Raw genomic sequence first — 6,689 nt, 5'->3', positions numbered from 1 at the left:
TTCTTCATCCGGAAGCCTTTTTCAGAGCCGTTTTTTTTTAAAACCGCCTATTTTTTCGAGATCTATCCATTGGAACACTTACTTTCAGCATCTTCAGCTTCAGTTTTTTTAAAAAAATGGAAAGTCCATGCCAAGTCATTCTTGACAGCACTAACTACTTCCAATGGGTAGCCTACATGGAAGATTTACTTAGAAGTAAAGGTCTCTTCAGAATAGCCACAGACCAAGAGAAGAAACCAAAAGATGAAGACAAGGCTGCAAAATGGGAAAATAGACAAGATCAAGCACGTGGTTTGATAGGGATGTCTATTTCTCCTGATCTTAGATTCCACATTGCAGAACTTGAGACTCCTCATGAAGCATTAGAAAAACTCGCTAAAGTTTTTGGGATTAAAAATGAAATTAGAGCCCATCAACTTGAAAATGAGTTGCTTACTTTGGATCCTAATAATTTTTCTTGCATTGAAGATTTCTTGTCCAAATTCAAGACCCTTAGATATCTCTTGGAAGGTGTTAAAGTTAAGAAAGAAGATGGTAACCTTATTTATTCCATCCTTACTAAGTTGGGACCAGCCTACTCTGTATTTGTTTCCACTTTCCATTCTACAAGGGAAGCTTTCATTTGTCAAGGAAAAGACTACAAGGCCCCTTCCTTTGACTCCTTTTGTGATTCCTTAATAAGAGAACAAGAAAAACTCTTACACCTTGGTCTTCTTAATCTTGGAAACTCTTCCACGAAAGCGTTAGCCGCCCAGCAGCAACCAAATTCAAAGAATCCTAAGAAGTCATATCCTCAAAAGAATGGTCCTAAACCATCTCAGCCTCAAAATGAAAGATCATTTCAGCAAAATGATAAGACCAATAAAAACAAATGGAAGAAGACTGATAGACATTGTAACTTTTGTAATCGAGATGGCCACTTAGAATCTAAATGCTTTAAGAAGATGGAAGCCTTGGAAGCCGCAATGAAGAAACATAACATCCATGTGGAGCCTACTTCAACTTCAACTTCCGGAATGGCACTTTCTGCATGTCGTTGTCAATCATCTCAGTCTGGTTATGCATTAAATGTATCTTCTTCTTCTTCTCATTCTCATGAGTGGCTCATTGATTCTGGAGCCTCTTATCACATGGCCAAAAACCAAGCCATGTTTTCTTCTTTAAATGATTGTAACACCAAAAATATATATTTGGTGATGATAGATCTCTTAATGTTGTAGGGACTGGAACTGTTCATCTAGACAATGGTCAGTTTAATGATGTATTATGTGTTCCAACCTTATCCTGCAACCTTCTATCTGTCTATCAGATAACTCATTCAGGTGAAGGTAAAATTGTTGAATTTTCACCTCATGATGTTGTAATCAAGGATCTAAAAGATCCTAAACAGATTCTAGCTACTGGTCTTGCTGATGATTCCAAAAGGTTGTATAAGTTTCACAACTTTGGGTCATCAAATCTTCCCTCAGTATTTGTTGCTCATAATGATGAAGTGAGCAAACTTTGGCATGAGCGATTTGGTCACTTAAACTATCGCTCCCTTCAGCATCTATGTAAAGAAAATATGGTGACAGGTCTTCCTATGGTATCTTGCAGAGATGGTGTTTGTTCCGGATGTGTACTCGGAAAACATCATCGGGACAGTTTTGAAAACGTGCCTCTTGGCACGCCTCAGCCCCTTTACAGCTTGTGCACAGTGATTTATGTGGTCCTCTTCCTGTTGCTTCATTCTCTGGCTGCAAGTACTTCTTAACTTTCATTGATGATTTCTCCAGACGCACTTGGGTATACTTCTTAAAACTCAAGAGCGAAGTATTTAACACTTTTTTGGCCTTCAAAGCCTTTGTTGAAAAACAATCTGGACATCAAATTCTTAAGCTAAGAACTGATAATGGTGGAGAATATGTTAAAAACACATTCATCAACTTTTGCACCGAAAATGGAATTCAAATGCAACATACTGTTCCATACACTCCACAACAAAATGGTGTAGCTGAAAGGAAAAATCGCACCTTAAAGGAAATGGCTAATTGTATGCTGCAATCTAAAGGACTCAGTCTTAGTTTTTGGGCCGAAGCAATTAATTGTGCAAATTATATAATCAATCGCACTCCTACTAAGGTTCTAGAGAATATCACTCCAGAAGAAGCTTGGAGTTCCATTAAACCAGATGTAAGTCACTTTCGTGTGTTTGGAAGTGAAGCATGGGCCCATATTCCAGATGAAAAGCATAAAGCTTTAGAACCTAAGAGTGAGAAATGTACTTTTGTTGGATATTCTGAAGATGTAAAAGGTTATAGACTTATTCCATTTAAGTCCAAAAATGTTATCATTAGAAGAGATGTAAAATTTGATGAAAATAAATCGGCCTGCGAGCCTAGTCCGGCGGATGTGCCACCTCTTCCTATCTCTTCTACTTTTGAAAACATTTCTTCTTCAGATGATGAAAGCGAGGATGATAATCCTCCCCCACCTTCTCAGGATCCTCAACTTCCAAGATGGGTCCGTGCTACTCGGGATGCAGCAGGTGATCTTGCCGGTGATCCTACAGATCAGCGACGTACACGTTCTCAGTTTGAAAGAGCCTCTTCTTTACTGGCTCAAGCTCCAGTAAATCATGATCCTGACACTTTTGCAGAAGCTTCAGGCCATCCACATTGGGAAGCAGCTATGAATGAAGAATATCATTCATTGATGACAAATGATACATGGGATCTTGTTCCTCTACCAAAGGGACGCAAACTTGTTAGATGTAAATGGGTTTACAGAACCAAGTATGGACCAGATGGGAAAGTTGATAAACATAAAGCTCGTCTCGTTGCTAAGGGCTTTTCACAGGTTGAAGGCATTGACTACACTGAAACCTTCTCCCTGTTGCCAAAATGAACTCTATCCGCCTTGTTCTTTCCCTTGCTGCCTCTTTAAAATGGGAAGTCCATCAGATGGATGTTAAATCTGCCTTCTTGCATGGGGACTTGCAGGAAGAAATCTATATGGAACAACCCATTGGCTTCATACAAACAGACTCCAGCCTTGTTTGTCGACTTAAGAAATCCCTTTATGGCCTCAAGCAAGCTCCTCGGGCTTGGTATGCCAAAATGGATAGCTTTCTTTTAGAATCTGGCTTTTCTAGGTGTCATTCTGACAATACTGTCTACACCAAGAAAGTGGGCAACTCTCTTATCATCCTTGTTCTTTATGTTGATGATCTTATTCTTACTGGTAGTGATCCCAACCTTATAAACCATGTGAAGTCCAGCCTTAAAAAGAAATTTGAAATGACAGACTTAGGACACTTACACTATTTTCTCGGTCTTCAAGTCTTGCAATCCCAGGAGGGTATTTTCCTTTCCCAGTCCAAGTATGCTTGTGATATTCTTCGTCATTTTCACATGGAAGACTGTAAGCCAGCCCCTTCTCCCTTTCAGTCTGGAGTCAAACTTTCAGTCTCTTGTACTTCTCCTGAAGTTGATGCTACCTTATACCGTCAACTTGTCGGAAAACTCTTGTATTTAACCCATACTCGTCCTGATCTTTCCTTTGCTGTTGGCCTTGTTGCTCGTTTTATGCAAAACCCCCGTGAAAGTCATTGGAAAGCAGCTAAAAGAATACTTCGTTATGTTCGAGGTACAGTACAGTTTGGGATTCATTACAGTGCCAAAGCAGCTCCTCTGTTAGTTGGTTTCACTGATTCTGATTGGGCTGGTGACCCTGATGATCGGAAGTCTACTGCCGGTTATGTCTTCACTCTTGGTTCAGGACCTATTACATGGGCTTGTAAGAAACAGGCTGCCATTTCTCTTTCGTCAGCAGAAGCAGAGTATCGTGGTGCCGTGGAAGCTAGTAAGGAAGCCTTGTGGCTTCGTCAGATCCTATCAGAGTTTGGCTTTGAGCAGCAGCATCCAACCACACTTTGGTGTGATAATCAAAGTGCCATTCAGCTATGCAAAGATCCAGTCCAGCATCAGCGCAGCAAACACATTGAACTACACATGCACTTCATCAGAAAGCTCATTCATGACCATGTTCTTGAAGTGCAATATTGTCCAACAGATGATCAGGTTGCAGACATCTTCACAAAGGCTCTCACAGAGGCGAAGTTCACTAAACTTCGATATATGCTTGGAGTTCAGGAAGTTGTCACTAAGGGGGGATAGGCTCTAGTGCCTCCTTCCTTCTCCTATTGTGTCATATTTGTAAATCCTTCAATCCTATCCCAAGTTGTTCTTAAGGGGGGATGTTAGGATATTCCGACACATAGGATATAGTTAAGTTCAACTTGGTCTAGTATAGAGTTAGGTTAGAGTTAGGTAAAGTGTGTTTCTTTACCGTTGTACATTTTGTAACTTACAATCCGACGGTCACGATATGTAGTGATCCGACGGTTCACTCTCACCTCGGTATTACCGACACTTGATCCGTGGCTTGACACCCGATTGGTCCATGAGTTCTATTTAAAGCGCATGGAGGGTCATTGTTCGGGTAATCCGTGCATGAGAGAAGCTTATGTAAATTTTCATTCTTTGATTAATAAATTGCCTGTTACCCACGTTGGGACAGGCCGTGGACTGTTTCCCTCCTTGCACTTTGAGGGTTTTAACCACGTCAAAAATACTGGTGTATTGATCTGTGATCTGGTTGTGAGCGGTGTCCTTTTGGTATTCTTTCTGAGGAACTTACCCTGTAAATTCCTACAACCACCACAACAGCAACAGGCACCCCAAACACCTGAAAGTGGTGTTAGAAGATCTACCAGTATAAGTAGACCCTCGGAACGATACTCTCCTTCATATATTATTTATTGTGTCTGATTCTGTGAACCCGAATGTTATGAAGAAGCAATGCAGGTTGAAAGCAGGAAGAAGTGGAGGTAGCCATGGAAGAAGAGATGGACTCCTTAATGCATAACTAGACTGGATTTAGTCAGGTTTCCTGCAGGAAAAACTACATTGAAGAATAAATGGGTTTACAGGCTGAAAGAAGAAGATGGAGGAAAACAGAGGTACAAAGCTAGACTTGTGGTGAAGGGGTTTGCACAGAAGAAAGGTATTGATTTTGATGAAATATTTTCTCCTGTTGTTAAAATGACTTCAATCAGAACTATTTTAAGTCTTGTATCAGCTGAAGATTTGCATCTTGAGCAGTTAGATGTAAAGACAACCTTTCTCCATGGGGATTTGGAGGAAGAGATATATATGCAGCAGCCACAAGGATATGAGGTGAAAGGGAAGGAGAAACTAGTGTGCAGGTTGAAGAAGAGCTTGTATGGCTTAAACAGGCTCCAAGGCAGTGGTATCTAAAATTTGACAAGTTTATGTCTGAACAAGGTTTATACTAGATGTCACTCTGATCATTGTGTTTATCTGAAAAGCAAAAAATGATGGCAGCTATATTATATTGTTATTGTATGTGGATAACATGCTTGTTGCAGGATCTAACATGCAGGAAATAAATGTACTCAAAAGAAAATTGGCAAATTCATTTTGCAATGAAGGATTTGGGAGTTGAAAAACCAAATCCTTGGTATGAGAATCACTAGAGATAGGAAAAATCGCAAATTAACATTGTCTCAGAATGAGTACATACAAAAGGTGTTGAATAGATTTAATATGCAAAATGAAAAAACCAGTTAGTACACCTTTGCTAGCCATTTCAAACTTAGCAAGGAAATGTGCCCAAAGACCCAAGAAGACATGGATTATATGTCTAAAGTTCCATATGCATCATCAATTGGAAGCTTAATGTATGCAATGGTCTGCACAAGGCCTGATATTGCACATGCAGTGGGAGTTGTAAGCAGGTACATGAACAATCTAGGAAAGGAACATTGGATGGCAGTGAAATGGATTCTCAGATATTTGAAAGGTACCACAAATCAAGCATTATGCTTGGTGGTTCAAACATTTCTCTACAGGGATATGTTGATGCAGATATGGCAGGTGACAGAGATAATAGGAGGAGCACTACAGGATATGTATTTACTGTTGGAGGAACAGCTGTCAGTTGGGTTTCAAAATCCAAAGTTTTGTTGCACTTTCAACAACAAAAGCAGAGTATGTTGCTGCTATAGAGGCTAGTAAAGAAATGATTTGGTTACAAAGGTTTATGGGTGAATGGGTAAGGAGCATGATATGGGCACATTATACAATGATAGCCAAAGTGCCATTCATCTTGCAAAGAACTCAACATTTCACTCTAGGACTAAACACATACAGCTCAAGTACCATTTCATACGATCAGTGTTGGAAGATGGAGAGTTGAAGCTGGAAAAGATACACACTAGCCAGAATCCTGCAGATATGCTAACAAAATTTGTAACTAGGGAGAAAATGAGAATATGCTCAGTTTCAATTGGTCTTCAAGGATGACGATGAAGATGAGAAACAGCCAAGTCCAAAGAGGAGCCATTGTCCAGCAAATGAAGCAACGGTGGAGTTTTCTACAATCATTCTCCAAGTTGGAGATTGTTGTGTGTGGAGCATGATTGTTCATCGAGTCTTTGTTTCAGCCGGATGTATAACCCAAGAAGTTTGTACACCCCTCCACGCGGGGGGGTGCGGGGGGGACTTGTCCCCCCCCGGGGGGTCCGGGGGCTCGCGGGCAGCGCCCCCGAAGCTAAAAACAAATGTAAAATTGCCTTGTAAAAGTATAGTAATTTCTAGTCAATTTGGGCCGTTCATTAGGAAGAT

The sequence above is a fragment of the Pinus tabuliformis genome, chromosome 9 (assembly GCF_031772625.1).
Source record: "Pinus tabuliformis cultivar Carrire ecotype Pingquan chromosome 9, CPIR1, whole genome shotgun sequence".
In the NCBI taxonomy this organism is placed as follows: domain Eukaryota; kingdom Viridiplantae; phylum Streptophyta; class Pinopsida; order Pinales; family Pinaceae; genus Pinus; species Pinus tabuliformis.
This window is presented reverse-complemented; position numbering follows the sequence as displayed.